Source organism: Phaenicophaeus curvirostris, chromosome 1 (genome assembly GCF_032191515.1).
Source record: "Phaenicophaeus curvirostris isolate KB17595 chromosome 1, BPBGC_Pcur_1.0, whole genome shotgun sequence".
Taxonomy (NCBI): domain Eukaryota; kingdom Metazoa; phylum Chordata; class Aves; order Cuculiformes; family Cuculidae; genus Phaenicophaeus; species Phaenicophaeus curvirostris.
The window spans coordinates 179,640,235-179,654,867 of record NC_091392.1 but is presented as its reverse complement, the minus strand read 5'-3'; the positions used below and the strand labels follow the sequence as shown (position 1 = coordinate 179,654,867).

Here is a 14,633-nt window from a genome sequence, read left to right as displayed (position 1 = left end):
GAAAATCAGGTTTCCATGGGCACCTGTGTTCTCAGATGGGCATAGTCCACCTTTGGCACACAGCCTTCAGTGCCTGAACTGGGACACTGCTAAATTCCATGTCTGGATCCAAATGTTTGATTTATTCTGGAGATGAAGCACACTGCTCATCCATAAACCCTGACAGGAGGTACAAGGTATAGTGTTATTTCTGACACCCTCTACAACAATAATAAAAGTGCTACCTGTCAGACTGTGTAATCAATCTAGGGAAAAAAATAAATCAATGCTTTCTTGACAAAACGGTATTAGATTTTTCTGCAATGCCACTGAACTAGTCGTGAAGACTAAAGGCTTGAACTTCACATGAGTGTGGGTCTATGCTACAAGTACCATCAAAAGCTTCCTCCCTATCAGTACTCAAGAGGTAACAACCTGTATTGGTCAGGCAGTAAAATGCACTACGTCCACCATGTGCCCTTTTCTTTTCAGCAAAAGAAAGACAGCCAGGAATTTGAAAATGGCCAAGTGGCAGAAGGAAGTTGGATAACACAGCAGTTGGATAACATAGACAAAAGGTTGGCATCAAAATAAGCAGAAGCGCTCAACAAACGTATCTTGGAAACAAACGCCATTATATCACATTTGATGTAAGGATATCAAACGGGCACCGATGGAGCTTTTAAAATGAAAAGACCCAGATAGCTTGCATCCAAGACTTATAGAAGAAGAGATCTACTTAGATCTGTGAAAAAGACTTGCAAATAACTTCAGTCCTTGGGAAAGTGTCAGAGGTCTGAAAGAAAGCTAGAAAACTTGCATTAAGTACTCTATTGTAAAAGCGCAAATGGGACAATCAAAGTCTGTTAGGCAACAGTGATTTGAAACCAAATAAAAGTTAAAGTTGACACTGGACGTTATTTGGAAAGAATTAAAAGGAAAGTATGATTGATGGAAAAAAAGGCTTATCCAATTAACTTGATGAGAACCTCCTGGTGACGGGTATTGCTGATAAAGGCACTAATAAGAGAACTGGAAAAACAATCTTGAACTTTATTTGGCATTACACAACATTTCTCTTCAACAAAAACACCGAACAGATATTACATGTATTGAAACTGGACAAGAAGCCCTTAAATATTAACAGTAAACACAGAGTTGCATGTAAGTTTCCAATACGAAGGGAAGGTATCAGTTTTTGGCTTCTCATTACAGAATATGTTTCTTACTCAGCTCTCAGGAAAAGGGGAAAAAAAAAGAAGAGGAAGTCAGAAGGAAGTCTGGAAATGACAAACCATGACAGTGGTAAGAGACAGAGTCATTTTACTGTACTAAAATGGCATGAATAGCTTAAAAAGCTGGGCATAACAAAAGATTTTAATGCATAAAGGTAAAGCTATTCTTTCCAAAACAAAAAAAGAATGAACTCAAGCCTGTGAAGGGTTGATTCTGAAAAGGACAGGCCTTTGGAGCTCTGTCTCTAATTTGCTGACTTAAAATTGTTGATACCTGTTCAAGAGAGTAGTACGAGCGACTACTTCTTGAAAGTATTTTTCCATATTGGAAGTATTGAAAGAAAAGTATGTGCATACCATAATTTCAGCCTGACTCCACATAAAATTGTTCTGGATGATCTGCTTTCCAGCTCTAGCTAGTTTCCCCACTCTACTCAGGATTTAGTGAGGTCTTGAAAAGGACACAAGAAAAGCAGCTTGCATTTGGACAACAGGTAAGGCTCAGTTTGTAGAGCCGCTACAAACAATACTGTCAGATTTCCTGCACCACTGAAAACTAATGGATGCAGCAGCCTTCAGAAGAGGTAAAATAAGGCATAGGAAAAAAATCTAAGGATTTATTTAAGGCCAACACACCACACCATTCTTGTGGACATATTAAAAGGGACCAGACAAGGAAGATGACATATTAGAGGAACAGACAGGTAATACACTGTTGCTAAGCTCAGAAGCAGCTGAGAGCTAATTTTCTACTGGTGGCACATTAAAGGCATGGTTATTTAGAAACCTTTACTGGCTCATGCACAGGAACAACTGCTGCAGGAACAGATATCTCATTTCTTGCCCTGCTGCTGAACGTACTGAACTAGCAGTAGACATTCAAAGTATAACTTCGGATTGCTAACTCATCTGCCACTGTTCTTTCAGATTGTGCACTGTGTCTGTTCAAGGATGCAAGGAAAGCACAAGGCCTCCTGAGATTCCAGCCAAGCTGGGTAAGTTAATGCTTTGCACGAGACATAGATAGCAAAATCCGTATTACCCACTACCCCAAAATCCTATTCATTTTCCTTATCATATGAAATCAAAAAGACTCTGAAAGGTTTTTCTGAAGGCCATCAAAGCTGAAACAAAGGGAAGGCATCTAAATTTTCCAGACATGACTTGTTTAGAGACTCTAGACTTGTGCCCCACAAACCATTATGGAACGGATTACACTAACAAGCCAAAAGGCTAAACAATGTTAAGGCTCAAAGGCTGAGTTCCACTCAATAGTTCAGTATGCAAGTCTGGCTTCCTGACACATAGTGACAGCTTAAGACAACCCTTAAATACCTGCAGATTTGGTCCTTTAATGTTTCTGTGGCATTGCTCCTGTGTGCCTTAGACATATACAACTTTGCTTTAAACTTAATTGCTCATTAAGGGTGAAGGAATACTACAAGGATGAGGTCACTGGGCAGTGTATTTCCTCTGCACATGCAAAGGATCAGCACTTCCATCTCCAAGAGACTAGCAGCTGATCTTAAGATTCTTGTCTCTGAAAAACCCATCAGCATGAAATCAACTGGATCGTCAAGGTAAAACAACATAAGTCAGCAGAATACACGCTAATAACAATGCTGTTTAAAATAAAAACCAACCACAACCAATTGTTTCCAAACTGCATGTTGCCATCACACGTGAACTAAAAAAACCAGGACTATTGCACACAGCTGAATAGCAGTTTCATACATGCTTCAGCCTGTATCACGTTACAGCAGCCAGTTCAAGGCTGCCATGAGGTGTGTTTTCCTGGCGGGCTTGGTACAGCAGAACTGGTGCATGTTCCTCCTTCACCCAGGTCCCCTTGCAGCTACACTCCGACAGGAACCACAGGCAAAACTCATACTCAGGTCCAGACAACTTCCAGTACGAAGGAAAAGCTTCTCTGAACAGGAAACACCACTTCCTAGATTTTGCCAAAGACCAAGGAATGAATTTACAGAACAAAAAGACCACAAAACAATCATCCAATCCTAATGCATAAAATGCTTTGATTTTGCCTTCTCCGACGTGAAGACCGCAGATGCACTTTAAAAATAAATACCTTTCAAACATCTGAAGCCCCATCTTGCTTAGATTAGAGCCTCACATCTGAGTGACACTTCAAAAAGATGCAAACTACTATTTAAACTTTTCCTGTGACTGAGGTGATTATAAGTACTCACCCTGTCCACTCTTTAGGGTCTCCTGTGAGATAAATTTATTCTTTATTATTTCCTACAGTCCTTAAGACATATCTCCTGCCTGCCAATTTAGGATTTGTAAAAATTACTATCACAATTCCTTTCAATCTGTCAAATTGTCCATCCAGTTGAGAAGGTATCAGATAAGAGCAGACAAACGCAAGTGCCCAAGATATGCAAATATGCTAAAAAGAAGAAAAATCTAGAAACAAAATACACCAATGCATCCCTAGGGCGAAGAGGAAAGAACAAAGCACATACAACAGATGTTAGTCTTGTCACTTAACCATACTACTGGAAAAAAGTCAGAAACGGTGATGTAGCTGGTGTAGAAATGTATTAGAATACAATTATCCAGAGATCCATAAGGTTGTAGCTGAGCTATTAAAGTTATGAAGTGTACTGAAGAGTTTTGTGTTTGCTTTTAAGAAGCAGAATTTTGAAAAATGATTTTATTTCCCCCCTCCTCTCCCCTACATTTACCTTATTTTCTAATCACACAGTTTCAGATGTGGCAATTAGGGTACGCTGGTTTTTCTTTTTCAGTTCTGAAGTAATTATTCCAATTAATATGCAATTTATTTAAAACATGTGCTTTGTCCTTCATAAAGTATTTTTCCTGTTTTAGGAAAGAGTTTATTGGAAAACTTTGTAAAACATTTTCCAACAGAACAGAGAAGCGTTATTTTCTTTAGGAGAAAAGTGTTCTGTGGAACATTCCTATTTCCCTAATTTGACAATCTCAGTAAAGTAAAGTAGGGATGAAGACTCCACCGCTTCCCTGGACAGTTTGTTCCAGTGCTTCACCAGTCTTTCAGTAAAGAATTTCTTTCCAATATCCAATCTAAACTTCTCCTGGCAGGAGGTTTTAATAAGCATTGTAACTTCCTATAGGAAAAAAAAAAAATCTATACCCTCTACCATAAATATGGAAGTCCTTCAGCTGTACCTCTCAGGCGGTTGTTTTTCAGACTTCTTTGAGAATTGGGTTTAGTGACATCATACACATCTCTGTTCATACTATGTTGCTGCTGGAAAGTGAACACTAAAAGACGTAAAAGGAATGCAGTACTGTTACAAAGAAAATACCGACTGATGAACAGTATTTGCATTTGAACAGCCAAAATGGTTACTGGATCTAACTCACTGCCAGTAGCTACTGCCCATTCTTCTCAAAGCAAGGATGGCCAAGCCACGCAACGATAAACCTTAGCACTGCGGAGTTAAGAAAACTGTACTAAATCGATGCTTACACTTCAGGGTACCTTCATACTCCAGGCTGTGAACCACAATGGATTAGAAGCAGTTTCAAATACAGCTCACGCATTCATGCCATGGGTACTATAACCTATACGAGAATGCATAGTAGATAATTGTAAACACTCCAGCTGTTCAAGTTTAATGCGTTTGTACTTATGAGCCAGCAGTTTTTGAATAGGAGCCAAAGAGGCTAAGCTCTTACCAGTAGCTAATGTACAAAACCAAATTTTTGAAGGTGAAGACTGCAAAGAGAAGAACTACACACCGATAAACAAGTCATCCGGAAAGGCACAATATGTTCATGGGCACTCGGCACTGCATCTTGTCTAGCACAACTGTTAAATGCTTGACTGTCTGTAACAAGACCAGTTCAATGCAGACTACCTGAAAACACCACTTTATGGTTAGATTCTTAAAAATCCATCCACAGTCCTTATCTGGATGAAGTATGTATAACCTGAAGGTGTTGCATAACAATTCAGTACTCTTCAACTATTTGCCCCTCCCTCTTATACCTTCAAAGAAGTCTAAACTGGTTCTGTAGCTTTCAGGAAGCTGTAAGTGCAGCCATATCATCACAAATCAGAATTAATCTGTTCATTTCACTCAGAACTAATTTGATAGCATGCATCTTAAAGTCAATGAATAAACTGTCAGCGCCTGGGTGCAAACTTATTCCAAGTCTTTAGCAGGTACACCAATCCGATTCACCATCACACACTGTTTAGGAGCTATACCACGGCCTCTGTCTTACAGGAACAAGTTCCTTTTAGATGCTCTTGGGAAGCATCCACAAAAAGAAATTAGGACAGTGAACTGAATAGTGTATTTTTTGCACCAATTAAAGATCTCCAATGCAATTCAACATTATTGATGCTAAGTTGACCTAAGGTATGGGGTTGTTTTGTTTTACACTCTTGTTACTTCCAACAACTTCCTTAAATCTTCCTAGTTTGACTTTTATGCCAGCTAAATTAGGTTCTCCTAAGCTTCTGCCAGGACTGGATTTCCTTAAGTTTATTTTCTGAAAATCACATGAGTTCAAAAACAACTCTGCCTTTCCCAGTTAACCATTACTCTTGCGCTCATTTCTGTTTATAAACAGGCTTATTTTTTAGCGAAAACAAGCAAACTCAATGCCAGTAATCAAGCTACTTCCTCATCTGTTATCATCTCCCCCATTTTTGATAGCTATGACTAGCAAGGACAAATTTTCAAAATAATTTTTCATTAGATTCCTTTAAGGAAAACTAAAAACATGCATATATGTTTATTAATGTGATGCAACAGGCCAGTGAGGCAAATTTATTGCAGAGAGAGCAGCTGGTGTTGGAGCTACAAAGAGTGCAGAATTCAAGCAGAAGAAGCAGCTTTTACAGAACTCTTCATAGAATCATAGAATCACCACGTTGGAAAAGAGGCATCCTCCAACCATCACATCCCCCACGACGCCTTCTCTGTTAACAAATAGCAGGTCCAGGAGGGCACCTTCCCTTGTTGGTTCACTCACCAGTTTTGTCTTCCACACACTCCAAACCTCCTAGACTGCTTCCTCTCTGTTTTATCATACTTCCAACAGACACTTGGTAGATTAAAGTCGGACAAGAGCTAGTGATGTTGAGACTTATCCCAGTTGTTTGTAAGCGAGCTTGTCAGCCTCTTCTTCCTGGCTAGGTGGTCTGTAACAGATTCCCATCACCATATCTGCCTTCTTGTGGGCTCCTCTGATTTTTACCCACAGACACTCAAGCCTATCATCACCATTATCAAGCTCGAGGATATCAAAGCACTCTCTAACACAGGGGGCTACCCCACCACCTCTCCTACTTTTCCTATCCCGCCTGAAGAGTTTCTATCCCACTATAGCAGCACTCCAGTTATACGAGTCGTATGACCACATTTCCGTGATGGCAACTACGTCATAGTCTCATTACCCTAAAGTAGCTTTCAATTCCTCCTGTTTATTACCCATGCTGTGTGCGTTGGTGTAGATGCACTTCAGTTGGGCTGTTAATCCCATAGCACTCATAAAGGGAATGGTCTTCATTCCCAAATGACTGGTCCTAAAATTATCTAACCCATCAGTCCCATTTACGTCTTTTCCATCATGAGATGTACTTGTCCCCACTTGCTCTGAGGTGACATACTGGAGGTCCTCGCCAGTACACCATCTCTTATGAAACACTTTTTTCCTGCTTATGCAGAAAAATGAAAACCATGCTATCCAAATGCAAGATGACATAGGATCGATGAGGCTACAAGTCTAACAGATTTAAAATTCTATCTCCATTGATTCTTTTCAGAAAACCTGCAGGTCTCTGCTTCCATAAGGAATAGGATAATAGCACAGAACATGCTGAGTCAAGACAGGCATATGGAAACTACTTCCCAAGAGTAAAGATACACAAAAAAAGCTAGTGTTTTGAGGTCTAACAAACACATTTGAAAGATATTCTTCTACCAAGACTTTAAACTGCTGTAAGTCAGTTTTACTAAATCATTTGAGCAGCTCCCACTTGCACCACTGCAAGCAACTGGCCAACAACACAGCGAGTTAAATGGTAGGACATACGTAGTTTAAAATTAATGCTACAAAAATCAGCCAGTTTTAACATAGAACAGTTGCCTGATCCATTTCACTTATGCAAATACACAAATTAATGCTAAGCACAGGAATAAGCAGAAATGAACTCCTTCTTCTAGTGTCAATGTGTAGCATTCATGAAGCTACAGATCATGACAGTCAAAAAAGGTCAAGTGACAGTTACGCTGGCAGGTGCTTCACTTCCCTGATATCAAACTTAGTCACAATGGTACTGAAGCAGTTACATGTGTGCTGTGAAAAAAAAACAACAACAAAACCCAAACATTAAAGCAGGGCAATCAAACAGCATCTCAGGCTAAAGGCAGCAGTTGAAAACTGAATAAACTACTCACACAAGAGTCCCCCAATGAGGAATCTCTGCAACTACTAGCAAAACAAGAGCAGGTTTCTCAGACGATACCAGTACTCCCTTCTCCCAAGCTCCAACCTGTCTTCCAAGAAAAGTTTTAATCAGTGAAAACGCCATGGGACCGAGTAGTTTGATTGCCCAATCAAGTCAAAAGGACAAAGTTGCTCCCCGCTTCCTCTTTTACTTAGGAAGTTGCAACATTGAATAGTTGCCAATTCACTAAGGAAAGTAAAGCCACAAAATCAAAATCTAATCTGTTTGGAGCTGTATTGCCATGATGTACATAATTAAATGTACTGGAGTGCTTAAGATATATTACTTGAGTGATGGTAATTTATCCTGACCATTGGAATGCCATCGAGTGGAATAAGCATATATACTGATACTGTCATATGCAGGCAGCCAAGTTATTAGCAAGCCTGAAGAATTTAAATCAAATGACATTTCAGCTGCATCTAAGACTGATCATTCTCAACAGTCACTACTCACTTCTGCAACTTTTTAGCCCTCATTTCTTAGTAGCTTGTTTCAGCATCTTCATTCTACCTTCATACTAGACTAAATGGGTAAAGAAATAGTTTTCTCTACTATGGTCTTCCCCATTTACATTTTCAATAGATTCTATAGGATTTGCAGGGGCATGGCAACTCTTGTGGCTTAGGATATTTACCCTTTCTGTAGAAAGTCTCCTAGCAGACTATCAATAGATACTTTGAAGTAGCAGTGAATAGTTAGTCATGGTTCTCTCTCATTGCCAAGACATCGAAAGTCACCAAAGTTTGTGTTGGACCTTCATATCCATCAATTTTTTTATTAGTTTTCAGTATTAGTATTTAGTTGCTTTTTTGCAGGTCATTGCTACTTGATTTGCTACCACCATCTCAAACATCTTCCTCTGCCCCAAAATAATACTAATCCACTTCATACTCTGTTGCTTATGTCCATTTCTGTCAAATCATCTAGTAGATGCACAGTTCTTCCAGTTGAAAGAACAACAAACCAAACAACAAAATCCTGCAGTTCAACAATTGGAAGTTTGAGACGGATTTATGTTGTAATCAAAGGAGTAAGATACAGAAGAGTATACTGTGTTAGTGAGGGGAAATGAGAGAGCAGTTTGGCAGTAGCCCATGCGTATAGGATCTTGCACCAGTAAAGTTTGGGCTGTGTTCACGCAGACACTGGGTTTGTACATTGGTGAAACTTAATAGCTTTTACAAGGAAGTATTTACACCTGTGAGCTACGGGGGCTTTTTACTTTATACTGCAGGTAACGGTAAATATCTAGGATTAACTTCATTTTCACTTCTAGTTACTAAAGAGCAAAAGGCATTAAGAACTGAGCTTCACAGATTTAAATGCAACCAACGTACAAAAAACCTGAAGCAAATGCAAAAAGAACTGTCATGTAGAAGGTAAAGTTAACGCTTATGCACCACATATTCCTTTTCACTCCCAGTTACTGAATCAAGTTACTATCTATCCACAGCTGTCACATCATAAATCCTTTTGGACCTCGTAGCTTTTCCTGCGGACAATTTCTCAGATTTTGATAAATATTTTTTCAAACCATTGAGTGCATTGGTTCAATTTTGTAAGTTTTCATAGCTGTGAAACAGGTTTTTTAACATTATCTTATAGAAGCCTGTATGTTGCCAGGAAGTAGGGAACTTGTTTTAGTGCTTCTGGAAAGCAGAAGACATTTATCACATCTTAAAGTGCTGTGCTTCTCCCTTCCTAATGAATTATAAAAAGGAGGCCTACTCACTAAACTGGGATTGAAAGTATGTAGATATTTTGATTTTTGACAACTCTTTATGTGTACAGTAATTAAATGTATAACAATCATAGAATCATAGAATAACCAGCTTGGAAGAAACCCACCGGATCATCGAGTCCAACCATTCCTATCAAAACAAGGTACAACATTTTCCATTGCCTATAAATGAAGATGTTTTGCAGCATTTCTTTTCATCCATCCTAAATCATTTGGAACAATTCTTTTTCTGTTGTTGGAAAGGACCTTAAAGACTATCTACTTCCAACCCACCTCCAACTAGATAAGGTTGCTCATAGCCTCGTCCTGGTCTTGAACACCTCCAGGGACAGAGCATCCACAACACGCCTGCATAACCTGCTCTAGGGCCTCACCACACTCACAAGAAAAAATTTCTTCCTAATATCTAATCTAAATCTCCTCTCTTTCAGCTTAAACCCACTACTGCTTGTCTTATCACAACACTCCCTGATAAAGGGCTCCTCCCTAGCTTTCCTGTAGGCCCCCTTTAAGTACTGGAAGGCTGCTATAAGGTCGCCCCAGAGCCTTCTCTTACCTAGGCTGAGCAACCCTAAACCTCTCAGACTGTCCTCACATGGGAGGTGCTCCAGCCCTCTGATCATCTTTGTGGTCCTCTTGCAGACTCAGTCTTAAAAGATCCATGTCCTTTCTGTGCTGAGGACTCCAGAACTGGACACAATATGAGTAGAAGACACAGAGTAGAGGGGCAGAATCCCCTCCCTCGACTGGATGGTCGCACTTCTTCTGACACAGCCCAGGATACAGTCGGCTTGAAGCAAAGCCGTGGGAGAGGTACAATGTAGGTATATTCAGCACTCCTATTTAACTTGTGCAAACTGCTGTTAGGACAGTGTCTGGCACCCAAGACAATAAACTGAAAGAGATGGTACCAATGTCAACCTCAGAGATGTTTCAACTTTGGAACAGTATGACCACAAGAAGGTCCATGCATCCTGAAAAAGCTAAAACTTACAGGGAGACAAATATATAAATTCAGTTAAGCAAACTGGTAGATACGCCCATAGGTCTGGCAAGACTGAGACAACAAATGTGCTTGCCTAGACTAACTGGCGAAAGTTTACTTGGAGCCATGAACAAAGAGGGCACAGTATGTCCAGTCTAACTCAATTTGAGAGATGCTGTCCAGTGTTTTAATAAAAGGTTTGGAAAACGCAAGGATATTCCATTCCTGAGGTACTACAACTGTAAACAGGAAAGCGTTCTAAACACGTATATCCAAGAGTAGTAACACAGTCCTCTGCACAGCTGTGCCACCAAAATGAAGGCCAACAGTTTCCGCAGCATGCATTCTAACCAAAACAGATTATTAATACAACCAAGAAAGGGTACATGACCTAGCAGGCAAGTATAAAAAGACTCTCATTATACAGGGAAGTCCAGCATGAAAACAACAGCTAAAAATTCCATTTCATTATTGATAAAAGGGCATAGCAAATTCTATTTCCATTTACGTTTTGTTAAAGTCCTCTATGACAGCTGACAAAAAAAATCTGAACATTTTCACTGGTTACAGGCTCAGGAATACGTGAGCAGCTGGAACAGGGCCACATCTCTGGGGGGCGGATGGAACAACAACAACTTCAAAAGTACTTGTTCCATCTGAAACTAACTGTAAATTAATTGGAAAAATTAAAGATGACAACCTACAGGAAACATGTAATACTATTAAGCATTACAGACACTTTCCAAATATCCTTCTACCCCATGAACCCTACAAAATACAGACCCCAGGATGACAATCCAAAGTATTACTGGACATAAACAAACCCATTAAACTTTGATAAATAAGTTTAAGAAAGAAGCTAATAGTGTTTTTCTACTGGAATCAAGTGAACACAGCATTAAGGAAATTCAAAGTTTACTGTACATGGCAAAGAATCAGCAAAATCGTGCATTTCTGTAGCTCAGGAAACACTGGCCCCATGAGCAAAATAAACATTGTTTGTGTTTGTTGAACAGAAAAAGCCGCAGTGTACTCATTCCAAACTATTATCGCCTTCCTGAGATACAGGCAGTATCTTTTAGTTAAGCTAAGAAGCTGACAGTCCAAGTCAAATCTATTTTTACAAGATCTGGTCCTACAGGAAAAGCAATGGCTCACAGTTCAATTTGTGCACTATAAACTGCAGCCAAGTTGAATTTTGCTACAAATTGCCTGGGAATTTCCCCAAGCCAACAGTCTTAAAGGAATGGATGATAAAATATAGAAGTGCTATTGACAGATATAACATGGATAATCCAAGTCATGTTTTATGTCACAGAAATGCACCGATGAAACATGATTTGTTATCTGTAGACATTTTAGCAGAAACAGAACTAGAAATCTCATAACAATTAGAAGCTGGAGGTCAAAAAAAAGGAACAAAGTTGCTCAATGTTGAGGAAGATAAGAATTCCTCAAGTTCTGGGAGGTATGGACAACAAACATCAATAGCTGCAGACAACAAGGCTGTTTGGGAGCTGGGTCTGCAGCCTCACAAAAACTGTCTTCTCTGCTATCTGTCTGTCTGAGAATGAACAGGACTATATTTGCCAGTTCGCCCCATCCACCCTAAAAAGGGGACTGGGCTAAGTTATAGGATTTGCCACTTTGCCAGAGGTATCAACAGACAATAAGAACACCAGCACTTAACACCTTCTAAGCATTCAGCGTTACTAGAGACCAATTTATTTACATTAGCACACACTTCTTTAGAAGTGACCTGCCAGCAAGGTAAATTAGTGTGTTGCCTAAAAGCATTTAGAAGTTAAAGTCCTTTAAGAGAAAGTATTGGCAAAGGTGAAAAATTGTACCTCTCCTGAAGTTAGGGTTTAAGGATTTTGCTTCCCAGTAAGTCCTATGACAGAACACTGCAAAGCATGTGAAATAGTTAAAGTTGCAATAGTATCTCTTCACCATGATCATCAGCATTATGCTGAGTTAGCTGATGTAGGTCCGAATTCAAGTAAAATTAAATGGCCATAAGGCAAAGAATAACAAACAAAAGTATCTCAAGATCCACAGGACTTACAGCCCAAAGCAAATAAGTTATTAGTCTGAATCATAATTCAAGGTTCTGCAATTCCATTAGATTATTGCCTATAAAAATAAAAACTTTTAAAGTTCACAAACTAGTAGAAACTCTGGCTTGAAAAAGGTAGAAATGCCACTAAGGACTAAAATCAAACAACTGAAGTGTTGTTTGTAATGACCTCAGCCTCATGTAACTTGTACACCTACAGCTTGTCATACAGCAAAAAGCCTCAGAAGATCTCCATCTGCCCTAAAAAACCCTGAGACACTCATCTAATTGTTTAATATTATCATCTACAGTAGTCAGCCTATGACTCTGCTTAAAGCAGATTGCTTTCATCCTGTCCAAGTGACCTAAGCAACTGATCACCGCCTGATGGCCTTTCAGAGGACAAGGCTCTGCATCTCTCTTAACTAAGGTTTCATCTGCCAAAATCAGTGCCCAGTGTCCCAATGTAACAGATTCAACATGTCAATCTCCCCCTCCAAAGTCACCAGAAAAAAATCCAAACATTCTGGTACAGTTTGCCAAAATGAGCCCCAGATTCAATCCATATGTGCCAAGATGACTTGAGTATACTCTGTATACACCTAGTGAATCTAAAACTAGATCCTGTGTTTCCAAACTTGATTAGTACATACCCTTCCTGCTCCCCCATGCTTCATAGAAACACCAGCTATTAAGAACTCTATCCGATTTGCCACACTGAGCACTCCAGATACTCAGTTATTTCCAGCTTTCACATACATACACAGCCTTCTTCCTACCTGAAAGCTTGCTACTTCTCCATTCATCATGTGACTAAATTTCATAATTATTTGAGACTGTTTCCTTAAAAAAAAGTGCAGAAAAAATTTAACTGATTGCACTTTCTGAATTTTAAGCACCACTGAGTTGCTGTGATCCATTCTAATCCACTACACAGAATATAAACACATCTATGGATGCAGATTCACATCATGGCTACAGTTAAATTTCTATGCTGCCTAAAGCAGAAAGTTACCCATTGCCATAACAACAAAACAGATTCCTTTAAACTCGAAGCTTAGCAGGACTGGGACCTATAGTTTCTAAAATAAAGAGGCTGCCAGGTACCTTACTGCAAAAGAATTAAGAGAACTGAAGTCATCACGATAGTTTAAGACATTTATAACCAGATACGTATTTAATCAAACGCAGACTTAAATTCTAAAGACAAAGCATATTTGACAGAAATCGCTTTATGACGTGAGATGGTCTGGAATAACACTTGGCATCGGAGACAAGCAAAAAATCGCCTTTGCCAAGGTTAAACCCATCACCGACACGTCTGGAGGTGCCACTCGTCAAGCACGACTCGCTCCGACCCAGCGTGTTTTTCCCCCCCTTATTCCTACCGCTTATTTTCTTTCCTCCGCGCCTTAAAACCCAGCTGGGAAATAAAAGTTTCGGTTTTGCTGTCAGTTGGTTTCACTTTCCAGTCGCCTGGAAGCAACAAAAAAGTTTCTGTTGGGGTTAAAACCGATCAGCGCTCGGGAGAGGGGGAGAACGAAGGGTTAGATGTCGCAGGGAGAAGGCGGCGACGCTTCAGGGAGGACTTTTATCCACGAAAGGAAAGAGACGCTCAACGCCTTTACCCCCGAGCTCCGAGGGAGCCTCCCCGGCTCGGGGACCGCGGATAAAGCGGCGCCGAGCCCCGCAACGGCTCCATCCCGCCCCAGGCCCCCCGGCACCTCCCGGGGGTGGGGGGCGACCCCGGCGCTCCCCGCTCGCTCCCGGCCGGCCGGGCCGCCACTCACCGCCATGGCCCCGCGCCTCGCTCTCCGGTACCGGCAGCGCCGGGCGGGGAGCTCCCGCGGGGGCGGGGCCGCGCTTGGCCCGCGCTTGGCCCGCCCTTTCCCCGCCCCCCTCGCGAGATAACCAGCGCGGCGGCGGCGGCGGTCGCCTCCCTGCCTCGCACCTGTCACTGCCGCCCGCCGCCGCCGCCGCTACCGCCGCCTGCGCCCCGCCGCCTCGCCCGGCGCCTCGCGGCCGCCATCTTGGGGCTACGCGGGGAGGGGCCGCGAGGGGGCAGTTGGCGCCGGCAAGCAGTGCGCATGCGCGGAACGGGCCCGAGGGGCGGGACAAGGGGCAGAGGGGGCGTGGTCTCTGAGAAGGGGGCGTGG

At 41.2% G+C, this 14,633-nt stretch overlaps 1 protein-coding gene across 1 annotated transcript in view; it reads right to left on the bottom strand.

Moving 5' to 3' along the window:
* FNDC3A (fibronectin type III domain containing 3A) overlaps nucleotides 1–14,294 on the bottom strand; it is a 123,962-nt gene extending 109,668 nt beyond the window's left edge. The window contains exon 1 of the mRNA XM_069881377.1: nucleotides 14,268–14,294. The gene's annotated coding sequence lies outside the window, so the exon portion shown is untranslated. The remainder of the gene's footprint in view (nucleotides 1–14,267) is intronic.
* Between the last annotated feature and the right edge of the window lie 339 nt (nucleotides 14,295–14,633).